This window comes from Corapipo altera, unplaced genomic scaffold (assembly GCF_003945725.1).
Source record: "Corapipo altera isolate COAL_440 unplaced genomic scaffold, ASM394572v1 22b, whole genome shotgun sequence".
Lineage (NCBI taxonomy): Eukaryota > Metazoa > Chordata > Aves > Passeriformes > Pipridae > Corapipo > Corapipo altera.
In genome coordinates, this window is record NW_020884876.1 from 8,099,072 (window position 1) to 8,114,135 (window position 15,064).

Genomic DNA, 15,064 nt, shown 5'->3' on the forward strand with positions numbered 1-15,064 from the left:
CATGCTAGTCCCGCCGGGCTCCGCGCTGCCCCGGGCGGCTCCGACTCGCGCCCGCCCGTGTACAAAGCGCCGTGCACGGCGGGGACCCGGCCCCTTCCCGCCCGCTCCCGCTCCGCCTCTTTTCCGTCCTTCCTTCCTTCCTGGTGGTGGCTCTGGAGCGCCGGGGCCGGGTGCTCAGCGCCGGGCACCCCGCACCGCCAGACTTCGGGCAGGGGCAGTGGTGGGCAGGGCAGCCCTAGGGGCCCTGCGGGCACCGCTCCCGCCCCGGGCCAGCCGCGGGACACAGCCAAGAGAAGGGGGCCGGGAGAGAGCTGCATACTCGGGGCACCCCTGCGTGGAGCCAGCGGGGTTCACCCAGTGATCTTTGGCCGCCTTTCCCCCTCGGCGCCTGGAGAACACCGCTTCTCGGCTCTTCCCCGCAGGGCCTGGTCAGTGACACCACCACACTAAAAAAATGCCACACTCCCCAAGGATATCCAGGACACCCGGGATGCCCAGCTCGCCGGTGGCACGCAGGCTGCCCGCCCTGCCACCCCAGTGGCGCCCACATCTGCACCCAGGGCATCGTGTTGAATGGGGACAGGCCACCTGGGCATTTTATGAACTCTGGTTAGCCAAAACTGGGAGAGGGGACTCAATTCTTCCTCCCCCGCGGGACAACTCTCGAGCACACTAGGTGTCATGTGCTGCCAGCGTTACCAGTAGGGACAACTGCAATGCAGGGATGTGAAAATGTCGCCAGTAAATTACCTACATATTTAGATTTTTATAATTAATCAGGTTGTGTCACATTCCTGAGAACGTGGAAAAACAGCTATGATTTTGTAACTGGAAATTTTCAGTAGTGGTGAACCAGTAAAAGGATGACCTTCAGTGAACGAACTGAGCATCAGAGCCAGTGGACCATGACACATTATCCAGTAGCTGCCTTGCTACATGGCTATGGGTTAGTCACTTCAGTGTCCACCTCAGCCCACGTGGCTACTGTACACACACCCCCCAAAGAATCATTCGGGATTTTGTATACAGCAGTCCCTTTCACGTGAGTAGAAATTACATTATTGAATATCAGGGAAAAAAATTAAATACTACAGGGTCCTTTCTCATTCAGGCTCATCTTTTTCCAACTTCATGAAAAGCCAATAGGAATGACGTGTCTATTGATGCTTTGTATACTGGTAGCAACCGCAAAAAGTTAAGATGAGAAAAAAGATGGCCTAGAGCTCCTCTAATAAAAATACAAGGTTTTTCATCATGCAACTTACTCATCTAGCAATTTACTCAACAACCTACGCAAAGCTTATAATAGAACATGTTTTCACCCTCAGACCAGAAAAACCATAAGGAGAACTTTTAGAATTGTTCAGCTTTTCTCATTGAAGGCTGAGGTTGGGATAGATTGGTTAGCACTACCTAACTAAGTCAAACCTAAAAAACATACCTATTTTACCAGATGTAAAAGCAAGTTAGATTCTAGCCAGGAGCATAAATTCTCATAGCTTTGCCTTTTCAGCAGTCAAGAAGTGGTTGAATATAGCTGGCCAGCTAACTTCAACTTACAGCTGAACTAAACTCAACCTTTCTCTTAGTCTAGACACAGCCCTAGATATCAATCTGTTCCATTAAAAAAAGACATGAGACAAGAGACAAATAGGAATCAGCAATGAGGAGGAAAAATGAGGTCAAGAAGTAGAAAGACAGAACAAAGCAGGACACACGCGCGCACACGCACACATGCGTGCGCGACAACAAACAAGACCAGAGTGATCTTTACTCTGGCTTTCTGTGTAATTATTCCCAACTAAAATAGTCTAACAAATATCAAATAAAAAAACCAGAGGATGGCTCTGTAACTGTCAGATACAGCGTATACATCCCAATTCTTTTCAAGCAATTTGCTGTGCACCAATGAACCGGTGACAGCGTACAGAAGTCTTTCAAGTAGCTTTAATTGACTTAATTTGTACACTTCCATGAATTGTCATGAGAGTAATATAGTACATACAATTAACACATGGTATATTCTACTTATCAGTTGTAGGAATTAAACTGGTTTGTAGTTTCAGGCACAGATAACAATGTGTTTTCATTGTGTGGTAATTTTAAATGAATAATAATTTGCTCCTACAACTATGAAAAAGAAGAAGGAATGAGAGGAATAATTAATCCATCTAGCAAAGTTGATTTTCCCTTCCCAAATGTAGGGATATTTGTTCAAAATCAGTTTTGGAGGCCTCCTCTCAGTACTGAGACGTTATTCCTGTGGTCAGCTGAAGTTCCTTGTATTTAGTCTTCTCACAGTTATCTCGTTTGGTTTCAGCTTGAAGTTTTCTGACATAGTATCTGAAAGAGTTCTCTTCTTTGAAGAGAGGAATTCAGAGCAAGTTTACTCCTGCTCTTCCATTGTTTGAAGTCAAGTTTTGTTACTGGGATGAATCAAATATATAATTAAAGACAAAGTTTAAGTTTTGGCTGTTTTCTTTGGAATAAGAGCTAGAACTGTGCATGTAATTGATTTTTTTTTGCCTCAGTGGCCAAACTGAAATAAAACAGTTTTCTTCATGTGATCTGAAAGGTAAAATTTGAGGGCTTTAAAAAAAAACAAACACAAAACCAACCAACCAACTCACAACAATTTATTCTCAGACATTTAAAATTACTTTTTTGTAATAAAAGGAAATAAATTTCTGGCTTCATACGCCTATGTCAGAGCAGAAAAGAAGAGTTCTCAGCTACCAATGGCTGTCCTGCTTGGTGAACAATGGTACAGTACCCTTATAAGCACAGTGTGAAATAAATAAAAATATGCTGTTTAATCCAACAGTTCCAACGGGGGCAGGGAGGGCCAATTTTCTTTGGCTGAAACCACTGGGAAATTCTGCTTTAGTTTACAAATATTTTTGCCTACCTGTTACACACTGGTAAAGTTTTGCCTAATTGTAAAAAGAAGTACGGAAATAGTCTGATGGAGCTTGCTAGGAGTAAGGGAAAACACTTCTTCCAGGCAGGAATTGAAGTGATGGGAAAATGAAAAGGAGATGGTTTCAAAGCTTTTTGCTTGCACTTCTTTTTTTTTTTCTTTAATTCATCTCCAGTTGTTTGGGGGTTTATTTGTTTTTTAGGGTTTTTTAATAAGGGAAAGATTCAATTCAGAAGCTTTTTACTGAGATTCAGATAAAGCATTCATTTTTATCATTTGGTATTTAAAGTCCAACAGGTACCATCTCTTTCTTGAATTACTAGAGGGAGAGGTGAAGCTTGGATAAATATACCATAGAGATCGTGGGGAAAAAGGTCTGAACTAAACCAAAAAGAGGCATCCTGCCTCCCTCATAACCCAACAGTTCCTTATCAGGAATTGGCAATGTAATAGCCATTTCAAAGGCACTGATTTAACACTATGAATTTCAAAAAAGCTTAGGTACATATAAGACATTACAAAGGATTCTTATATGTTCAAGCTTTCAATTAGAACCCTGCCTCAGTCCACATTCATAAGGAGCCTGAAGGCTTTTGGAGAAGCAATTCAAAATCTCTGCTTCTGAAAATCTTGTGTTATCTTTTAAAAAGTGAGAAAACAAATATTACTAAGGATATCTATTGCATTTAATCTTCATAAAGACTCATTTATTAGTTGATAAGCAGTTTGTTCCCATTTTACATTTGGAAAATGTAATAAAGAAAAGGGCATAACTGGCCCAGAAGACTGTAATAAATCAGTGGCATACGCACTTCTAAAACTTTAGGGTTCCAGCTTCCATTTCATAGACTTATTTTTCCTCAATTGAAAAATAATAATTATGTAGCAGAGTACAATATGGTGAGCTATATATGTGTATTTTTCTATATGTGTATGTGCATGTGTGCTTGTGCATATATGGTAATTACTCTCATGTAATGTAATATTTCAAGTTTCAGTCAGGAGTACTTCTATTTTCCTCCCTATGACAAACAAGTTTCCATAGAAAGAGCAGCAGGCTTCAGTAGCAGGGTGGGCTGGTGTTTCTGCCTCAGCTAGATTGGCTTGGTGACTGATTGCATGAGGTTTTCAAATGAAATAAGCACACAAGCCAAACACTGAAAGAAAAATGGCAAAATAATAGGACATGCAAGGAGGAAAGCAATCCCCCTCTTCACTAAGACAAGCTACATCTCTAAAATCATTGTCTTTCAAGCTACGTATGCCAAGCTTGGGTTCTCCCTTACTCTGTCACGACCTTGCCTGCTGCACATAGCCCACTGGCTGCCTCACAGGAGAAAATTACAAGGACTTCACTTTTTACTGTCTGCTGAGCTGGTGTCTGACAAGCACCCAACACTGACAAGATGCCAAGTGCCACACAAAGCCGTGTGGCTTCAGCCTCTGCAAGTCTATGAAAAGGATGGTTTCCTGGTCCCAGCTACAGCAACAAAGATTATGAATAATGTTGGTAATACTGGGATCCATGGGAGACTTTGCACTAAGGAAGGCCACGGTCGCTGGCAGCCAGGTAAAACAGAGGAGCAGAGGGTCATTTTGTGGCCTATGAAAACAAAACCGTCAAATTCCGTAACTTTTTAAAAGATGGAGAGGATGCTGCAAGATTCTGGGAAGGAAATGCAGGGCCTATGAGAGAGGGAGAGCAGAAGACATAAACAGAAAATACAGAGGGGAAAAGGGGAAAAAAGCCTGGAGTACAGGCAGTTGTAAAGCAGAGGAAGAGAAGGGGGGGAAACAGAGTGTCAGAAGAGGTGGGAAAAATGTAATTAAGAACTTGGTAAAGACACCAAGCTCAGGTGTAACATCACAGGCCTTAGTAATCTATGGGTTTATTAGATTTACAGCTCTGCATAATAGTCTTCCTGATTACCAGCATTTCTAATATTAATAAATCCATGAAGAGGAAAGTTGTCCACTGCATAAACTCAAAGTTTTCATGCATGGATTCCTGTGGCTCTGTATTAACAAAGGTGTAGAACTCAGACTCTAAAAGACATGTTTTTTAAGCAATTCCTTACTGGTTAAGGAGGTCTGGCAACAGGCTGTAACTGTCTTTGGCTATAAGAAGCACTAGTTTTCCCTTCCAGATATTTCTAATCAGACAAACTAGCAAGAACAAACCAGAAAACTCACAATGCAGCACAACCTATCAGGGCGGCCCTTAGACTTCTGACACTAACACTATTAATTTATCACCTCTTACTAGTACTTGTTCTTACTCAAATATGCAAGAGAAGTCAAGTACTTGTAACATATGCTTGTGGTCCAGGTCACAAAGTGAAGCAGCCTTTCTTGATGGATTTATTGGCAAGGGAAAAGTTTGGTTTGCTCAGACAACTCTCTCCTTGGAGAGACCATTTGAGAAACTCCACCAAAAAGGGAAAGAAAAAATCCCAAGGGCAAAGATGTAAGTGCAAAAATTTCCAAATATAAAAAAGGAAAATGTTTCAGAATTTATCACAAGCAAATCTTCAGTCTTGCTATCAGGTCGTGTTATACCATGGTAGTAATCCTGGCTTAGTTACAGCACCTCTTAAACCAGTTTCAGATCATATTTCTCTCCATGTTATGCTTTGGGAATGTGTGATGACAGGAATGCAGCGCTGCTGCTGCACACATGCTGTAGTTCACCAATTCATTTTTCTGTGTGCTGCCTTATGTGCTGTGGTATTTATTTTAACTTGCATGACTTTTAAGAAAAACCGGTCTCCATTACGAGAAGAAAGGCTCCCCTGTTTTGTTGGGGTTTTTTCATGCCAGACCTTCTGATTGCATTTGTGCTTCCTCTGCACAGAAGACAATTGATGCAGAAGGGGTTTCAATCTGGGTACCCAAATCTACCTAAAAACATACCAGTGTACCAGCAGGAACAGAGGCTGTAGGATACAGCTTTTGCTTTGATGCATGCTTTTCCTCTCTTATTATCACTGACTCAAAGCTGGTTAGTTAAAATGGATGGAAACTGGGCTTGTAATTCCTCAGTGAACAAAACTAACTGGAGAGAGAGACAAGCTGTGAATCCTGCAGAGATTTCCCCACAGTCAAGCATTTATTAAACCTCTCTCATATAACAGAATTCAAAACCTTGGAGAAGTGGACTTACAGCAACTCAAATCACAACTCAATTCATTCACTGGCTGTTCTTCCAAAGGATGTAGAAGCAAAAGATATGCCAAAAATGTTGGCCCCAACATTCTTGTTTTCCACTGGTGTCATGTATCATTAGTACCCTGGTATTTAAGTAACACACTGATATATGGGCGCCAGCTGTACTGTAAGTTAGAAAGACAGCCTAACCTTCTGCTTTGGAAGTCGAAAAAAACAGAGAGCAAGAAGTGAGTAGCTAATGTAGATCCCACCAGCAGTAAAGGCCATTATAGATTATCTTTCTAAAGACTAACTCACACATCTCTGTGTCTATTCCCATTCCTCCACAGAGCCTATGTTGCAAAGGCAGCACCAAGCACGTGCAGACCTTGGGCTCTTGTGAAGCTTCTGGATGCAACCTCAAAACAAACAACAAGCAGATTCTGTGTGTCAGATCATGTACAAAGGAAAAATTCATCAAGAAAAGGCAGCCCTTGACAGTAGTAGGTGGGCACTGTTACGTGGCTATTATTTATCAGAATATTAGTTTTAAACTCTAAATTCTTGTTGAGAAGAATTACTTGCCATACACAAAACTGAGCAAAGCACCACAGGCAAATAGGGCAATGAGCATATCTGCAGTCCTAAAAATGGCATACCAAGGGAACTAAATCCCAGCAGCTGCTGTTAACACCACAGAGCATTTGCTGAATAACCCAGTAGTAAGCTCCCTCTCAAAATTCTTGCTTATACAGCTGTGCAATATAGTGAGTATATTTTATGGTTGTATATATATAGCAGGAACAAGAGGCAGAGATCTTAAAAACCTTAGAAAAGTTGGGAGGCCTGAAAATAGACTACTTCACCCTTTGTAAACAACCTCTTGTCATGAATTTACTTCCATACGCACATGAAATTCTGCCTATATTAAACAGGCTTTCAAAATAGTGGTTTAGTACTGAAAATGGTTCCCACACACAGATTTGAAGAAAATGCAAGCAAGAAACAAACCCAAAAGTGAAAAAGCACCGATTCATCACCTCACAGAAAAATAGTTCAATTACTTCTGGGATATTTTATTATAGTCTTAGATTCAGAGGCTGTCTCATTGGCACAGAGTAGCATTTGGGCATGAAAAAGCTCTAGAGAGGAATCATAAACACAGACAGAAATTAGATGACTCAACACATGCCCAACTCAAAGGCTTTTGGAAAATCAGTGCAAAACTATCAGTCTGCATGTTCTCTGGACCAGACGTCAGTGTTGCAGTCAGTTTGTTCCTGTGAAGGTGGTACTCTTCAGTCATTGGTTTTCAGTGGGACACTGGAGCTTCTCTGTTCTCTCTGATTCTGCAGTAGCACCCTCAGAAGGAAGACTCCGCTCCTAGGACACCTGCCCTGTCTACTCCTCGTTACCACAGCTTGTTGCCACCCTCCACTTGGCTTTTGAAGCTCTAATATTACCCACCTGTGTGCAACCAGAGACAATTTCCCATTGCCCTGTTCAGATGAAGGTTTATGTAGGCACCACTTGCACTTGCCTCTCTGTAGAAGCTGTTCTTAGCATTTCTCCTGAGTGCAGAGATTTTTGTATTCTAGTAGAGGAACAAGAAAAAAACATTTTATAGCACTGGGTCTCAACCTTCTCCCATCACCTTGTAAGAAAGTTAAATTCTTCAGCTGGGGACTAGTCCAATAAAATAATTTTTGTCTTACCCTACATAACACTGCAATCTGTTAAAGCAAACGTATCAACCACAGGGAGCTCTGCTACTTTTTTTTTTCTGTCTATCCTTCTATATTACTGTGTGGCTGTCAGTTGCTTTGTTATTAATTAATTTGCTTTTAAATACAAAGAGGGACTTAAATCCAGCAGAGCACTGTTACCTCCCAGATTTCTGGAGGGCAGTGCAGAATCTGTGACTCCTCTGTGGAGCTAAGCAGAAGGGAGCAGCACCCAAAGCCTCACCTTAGCAAAATGTTTCATACACAGAACTGAAGTGTCACACTGGATATAAGGGCAGTCTCTGGTGTGAATTTTTCAACCTACAACTTTCTAACCAGAGTCAAGGATGAGAACAAGGGTGAGAACAAGTGAAACATGTAGAAGTTATGAAGAAAAAAATTCCCATATTACAAAGGAACATCATTGCAATAGTCAAAATAAAATTGTGAAATTAATAAAAGTAAACTAAAATCAAATTGGAAAAATAAAGAAAAAATTCCTTTCTAATTCTGAAAAGCATACTCCTCACTCCCACCAAAAAAGGGTACTTACATCCTTTAAAGCATATGAATGGCAGTAGCAAAGGATAAGATTTAATTCAGAATGCTTTATGTATTATAATGAATTTTTGTAAGGCACAGACAACCACTTATACTTAATATTTCCAGAAATATAAAAACAACTTTCTCAAATGAAACAAACATCCTAAGTGAGACCATTTACATGAAAGTAAAATTTCCTAGCATTAGAATTGTATTTGAAAGAACCATATACAAAATTAAGAGCTAGAAACTCCTTAGTCTTCATTAAAACTGATCACTATTGAGCTGAACTCAATACCTTCACAAGCCAACTGTGGTAAATCTTATTAGTTATGGTGCTCATCTCAGAAACTCTAGCAAGGAGTCACCATGTTCCCATACATAAAAATTTCAAGTGCTTTGTACCCTTAGGTATTCCAGGAACCAACAAATACTCAGGACAAATGTTTCTTAGGTTCTAACAGAAAGTAAAAGAAACTCCACATGCAAGTGCTCAGCGACTTGCCTTTGATCTTTTTCTTAATGGGGGAGATGTTTAGTAACCTTTCCATCTCTCAGACAGTGTAAAGTAGATCAGACAATCTGCCTTCACAACTGGCAAATTTCAGATTTGTCAGAGCATGCTGCTAGTGTCAAATTGTTTTTGTCTTCCTTCCTTTCCAAAGATGGATCGTACTATTATCCCAGGTGATGGAACCAAGACAAAATAAACACAGACATCAGGACTGAAACAATGATAGACTATCCGAAAAGGCATTTAAGTCCCCTCAGTCGTCCAAAGAGTAAGAAGTTATAAAAACAAATACTTCTTTTTATTGCCCACATCCCCATGTCATTACTGTGGTACTTGAAAAAACCACAAACCCTACGGATTTCTACCCACTGCATAGTAATTACTAAAATAACAAAGAATTGGAAAAAAGTATTTCCAAAGCCTGATGCTATTACTGAGCTGCCAGTGAAGAAATTCTCACTAACACCCCTTAAGTCTATCCTCCTGCACTCCCTAATCTGAACACAAAAGGCTGGGTTTAAACACCCACCCCCCCACCCTGGTATTAAAACCGCCTGCAGTTTTCAGCTTCAGGCCAGCAGTGACAATACTTTAAATCCTTGGCTACTGGCTTTATGAAGACACAGCCTACAGACAGTCCCCCAAAGTTCTTTGAAATGCTAAATACAAAGCAGGAGGAGGTCATAAAGGAAATATTCCTTATAAAAGGAATGGATATCATATGCAGGCTTTTCAAATACATTTGCTTTCAGCCACCATATTCTCAATCTTGCATTGTCTGAAGCTTTTGAAATAAAATTCAGGAATTAAAAGAAGCACACAAATTAGTGTTGTAAACAGCTGCCAATACATGCACGTGTTACCTTTTAGCTCTCATAAATCTCTCCAATGTATATTGTATCCTACCTCTTATCTGGAAAGACTAATTTACCTAATAAATGGTCCTACAGCAATTATAAAAAGCCCAGCCACTTAGAAGTAACATATAGGTTTTATTGCATCATCTTCTGTAGCATCTGCCCAGTTAATGCAATAGAAGCCAGTCTGGTTCCCTGCTGCATGGAAATCCAGCTATCTTTCTGCCAAGAGTCTTCCAGTGCACACAAAAGACACGAGGATTGAGAAACCTGTTTTATCCCCTCTCATCCCATAAACTAACAAGCCTTTTTTCCACTGCAGCTTTTCTCAACAAACACAGATAATTACGCAAGATGGGATTTTCAAAGTAGGTAAAAGAAAAAAAAAGCAATCAGTTTAGCATACCAGCTTTGCCAAGTACTGTCACCTTAAACTCTGAGAGAGTTGCTTGCAGGGTTGAGGAGCAGACACAGTGGTGCCCTGCCACTGACATAGGGTCCAGCTGTAAGCAGTGAGCTTTGTGCTTCAAAACTGTTGGTAGGTGGTCACATTTTCCTGTCTGCTTCCATTCCCCTAGAGGTAAACAGGGTGGTAGGAGTTTTATTTCTGTCCTGCACCTCTCCTTTTTCATTTGGGTATCTTAAACTCAATGAAAAATGTGAGTTTTACATTCATTTTGAAAAACTTGTGTTTGGTTTGCTCTTCTCATAAAGTCTCACGAGCCCTGTCCATACTAGCTTCTGGCATGATGCTCTACCAGGCATCCATAAAAGCACCCCTGTCCAGATTTACAGATTGTGTAGGTGAGGAGGAACATAAATGGTTGCCATAGTGATGTCCACAGTCTGAGGAGCCTTTGGACTTCAGTGTCATGACAGTTACCAGGAGTTTAAAACCTCTTTAACTAGATGAAGTGGTTAATGGAAGCAAGCACTCCAGCCAGCAGCAAATGCATGCTTAAATCACTGGTGGAAAACCAGCCTGAAGAACCAGGTTGCTGCAGTTTGAAATTATTTAAGATGTTGACTGTTTGATTATTTGCAAAGCAGTGTAGCCCAGCCCACAGAAACTGCCATTGCTGTGACTATATGCATGTTTGACAAGCTGCTGTCCTCTGCTTCTAGATATCAGTAAATTATTTGGGTACCTTCACAGGAGGAAAGGCCTGTTCATGGAAATGTTCCAGCTACAGAAAAAGACTGGAAGGTTATAGCAAGCTCAGGAACATCACATGCTTTTGGCAAGGTGAGATGGAGGAGGATGAAAGGCAAAAGAGGGTAAGCAGAAGAATTATTGTTCCTGAATGATTAAACAAGCACAGAAACTATGATTACAGATCACAGACATCTTTTATAACGTGCCAAACTAGCTCACAGAGAAACATGACTCAATAATTCAGTCACACAGGCAGTATTGGCTCTCCATGGTCTGAAAGAAGACAGGGGTCTTCTGAAACAGAGGCTCTGCCCTGACTCCCTGCTTTAGGCCACTGAAGAGGCACAAAGCCTTTGGAATATACTGGAGAACAGGCACAGGTGGACATAGCCCTGGCAGCCAAAAATGCTCCTCACTCTTCATGGCAGGAATCAACTCAAGATACCTAGTGATATCTGGCTGTCTGTTGGACTCCTTAACCCTGTAAAACAAGAAAGAGCAAGCTCCAGGCAGTCGTAACCTCACCTAGGCTTCCGCAAAGTATACATCTAAAAAAAGCATCACTAAAGAAACCCTAGTAGGTAGGTAATTTATTGTTGGGGGAGATCAGGCCCATAGAATTTCCTAGGAGTGAGAAGCAATGATTCACAGATACAGTTCAGGCTTGCTTTGACTCACACTGCTTGTGATATCAACTACAGTCAGTCAGCCTGGTTTATCCAAGAGAAAAAAGATAATATTTCAGTATGAAATGAAAGTACTAGTACTCTCTGTCCTCAACTAATGTAACCAACCACTCATTAATTGCAAAAGAATGTAGATGATTCAACAGTAATATCTTTTTTAAATCACATATTTCTGACAAGACTTCTTGTCAATTTTGAGACCTATACCATTAACATTATAAAAGTAAGATTTTTTTTCTTAAGTGTATGCTATCGACAACTCACTTGAATATTTAGTTCTACTTCTTTTTTTTTTATGTAACCAGTTAGAGAAGTTTCCAACACATTTTACTTTTTCCCTATTTAAAGAAAAAGAAAAACACCAAACCAAACAAGAACACTGATCTCTGAGCATGTGACTAAAATAACATGGATTCCTCTTTAGGAAATTGAGGTGTTGAGCAGCCCATTTCAAAAGTGGCAAGGTCTTTGTTTAGAGGGTGTCTGAACATATTCCTGTTTATTTGTACCACTTCAGAAAACTGCATTCTCCCTGACTGCTACACCTTGAAAATCAGTGCAAAGCTTAGTGATTTCAGAACAAACAGATCAAGAGAAGACATGGCTAGAAACAAAAATTTCACCATATCCATCTTCTAATAACAATATTCCAACCCCCGGAACAATTAGGTAAGAAATTCAAACCTTCTAACTCATGTAATAATGTTTAAGAGACTTGAGCATACCAACTGTGAGTAAATTCAGTGGTCAAAAACAAGAACAAATTCAGAAAACATTCGGACTATCTTTGCCTTCTTTAAGAAAAAAAAATGTGACACTATGCACCTTTAATGGCAAGAAGTGCCCAATCCCTTTCCAAAACAGGATGCATAGCTTTAGAGTCAGTTATAGAGATATATGCAGCAATGTAAATACAAATTACAAGTACTACAAGCAGGAACATTTCCCAAGTGATGGAAGCAAGTTATCAGGTACTCAATGCTCCTATTAATTATGTTTACCCAAGTTTCAACCTATTCCTGCACAAGGTAGGGTTTCACATTTACCAGTAAGGGGAATTACTCATTCTGGATGAAAATTAAATAACTCCAGAAACAAAATAGTTATTCTGAAAAACTGGATAAAATCATGTTCATAATTCGTGTGTGAGTTCACATTTTGCTTGGCATTTTTGGAAGTCAGTTTTTTCTTGGAAATCATGATTTTCACAGTCAGAAACCAAACATAAGCACCCATCATTCCCAAAAATGACTGCAACAACTGAATTATCCAAAGATGCCAAGATGAAGCTCCTGTGATACATTTCTGTATCCAAAAAGCAGGCAACAAAAACAAAGTCGAAGAGAGAAGCAGATGGCCAATGAGTTATCACTCTTGGTCTGATGACTTATGTGGGCTCAACTTGTTTATTTACTCACATATTTGCAAAAAAAGTAACTTATGTTAGCAGCAACTATATTATGTATTATGTCTATATTATATACACAGTACATACCACTACCTACACACAACATTAAGGGATCAAGTATATACCCTTTAATTATGGGTTCTCCTGCAATGACAAAGGTTAGAGTTGACCCTTCCCAGAGCCACAGAGTTAAATGACTTGTATGTTTAAGACCAGAGCTCAAGAAAGGGTTAAAAGGAGATCAGCGTTACAGTTGCTCTGCTCACTGGCTTGGAGACAGGACAGAAGTGCTCAGGTCCTCCAGGGCAGGGAAGTGAGTCTGTAATTACTGGCTATACCCTTTACACTATCCAGGAACCTCTGTCTGTTCACTACTCCCTGTTAATGCAACCCCCATGCTAACCCTGCATGATGTACGACAAAAGCAGTCATATGGTCCTGAAGCAACAGGCACCACTGTAAGTGAGCTCTGTCACATGAACCACCCTTAAAAATACAGGTTCTTCTTAGATCATCTCACCCCTTGTTTTGGACTGATCTTGTTATCTTCTCTTTAATTTTTCTTATTGTCATCTGGGCATATTAAAAATAATGCAGCCTTTCTAAGGATATAAAATCCAATTATGTAAAAATACAATGTTGTGAAAAGAATTAAAATATTTTAGCCAACGAATTAGCTGCTGAAAATCAGGGAAGGTCAGTGTGTGACCATTTAACCTCCTGAAAATCACCAGGAAGTATTTTCTACCTGCACTTACAGTAATACTACTCCCCTCAGCTACGGTTAACCACCAGTCTTAACAATTGTAAAGGCTACTGGTAACCACCTCCTACTGCACATTTTCCAAGCAAAGAGCTTTTGCATTATTTTCCCACCAGCAAAAGGTTCTTGTACTGCAACTAAAGTGAGTAAAGGATTAAAAGTAGTCAGTGTAATTTTACATACTTGCAAGAGTCCTGGAAGTAGAGCAAGACATTTCTCGGGAGATTCTTTGAATTGCCAGGATGTAAATGTGATGCAGGATGTCTTTACAGGTACAGGATGTGTTTATAGGTGCCCTCACAGATCAGTATGTGCTGAAAAGATTGGCACAGGATAGTATGAGAGTTTGAAATGGTTTATGGCTTAAACGTTGTTAAGATCACTAAAAGACCTTTGTCCACTGTAGCTAACCGTACAAAGAAGCAACTGCTCACAGAAGCCCACCCCTTCCTGAATATGCCTACTAATTTAGACTGTGATAGGAACTTGAGATAAGATAAAGGTGGTACTATTATCCCAGGAGAAGAATGTATCCACAAGTCTGAGTGACTGGAATGTTAAGGGCTCAGACAATCAGGGTGCAAGCTGACAATGTGCAAAGTAACCGCCCAGGTGCTGAGGCTGTGCACACCCACCACCTCAGGCTACAAGCTGGTTGTTGAATAAGATAAGGAGAAAGGCAAATCCTTCAAGGTGAGGTAGTATTTCTTTGTCCTTACACAAATGACTCAGTTGTGATAACTCCCCTCTGGGAAGCACCCAGACAACTCACACATAGCCTCAAAATACTCATCTTTGCTGATGGGCCACAATGGACTCAACTGTGCTGACATAACAGGCACAACATTTCGTTAGGGATGAAATGTCCCATGATCCACTATTACATCCTCCATTGTAAAACTCCCCAGCCCGGGGGAGGTACTGGGGGTGTTCACAGCTACCCTAACACTAAAAAAAGCCAGACAGACTTCTTCTCTCAACTCACAGGACTTCTCTTACCACCGCAGACTTCACTCAATACATGGGCTTCTTTCCCCATCACCCTGGGCTTCCTTCAATGGATCCAGACCACAACCATCACTTTGACAACATTAGGTCTCTCACCATTGAGAAGTTTAGAAAAAGAGGGCCAACGGGACGCCACCAGAATTCACAGAGCAGTGATTTTTTTTTACTTAATCTGTCTCTCTGCCACTCTCTTTCTCTCCCCACACCCCCTTTTCTCTGTTTCCTGTTTCCTTCTGTCTCTCTACCTCACATTTACTGTTAAATAACAGTCTGTTCTATTGACTTTGGCATATGATCTTGTTTGCACCTTACTTCAGGCAGAGGCATCTCTCTAATAA

At 40.6% G+C, this 15,064-nt stretch overlaps 1 protein-coding gene across 1 annotated transcript in view; it reads right to left on the reverse strand.

Moving 5' to 3' along the window:
- STOX2 (storkhead box 2) overlaps positions 1–15,064 on the reverse strand; it is a 146,921-nt gene that overhangs the window by 73,212 nt on the left and 58,645 nt on the right. The gene's annotated exons all lie outside the window — the stretch shown is intronic.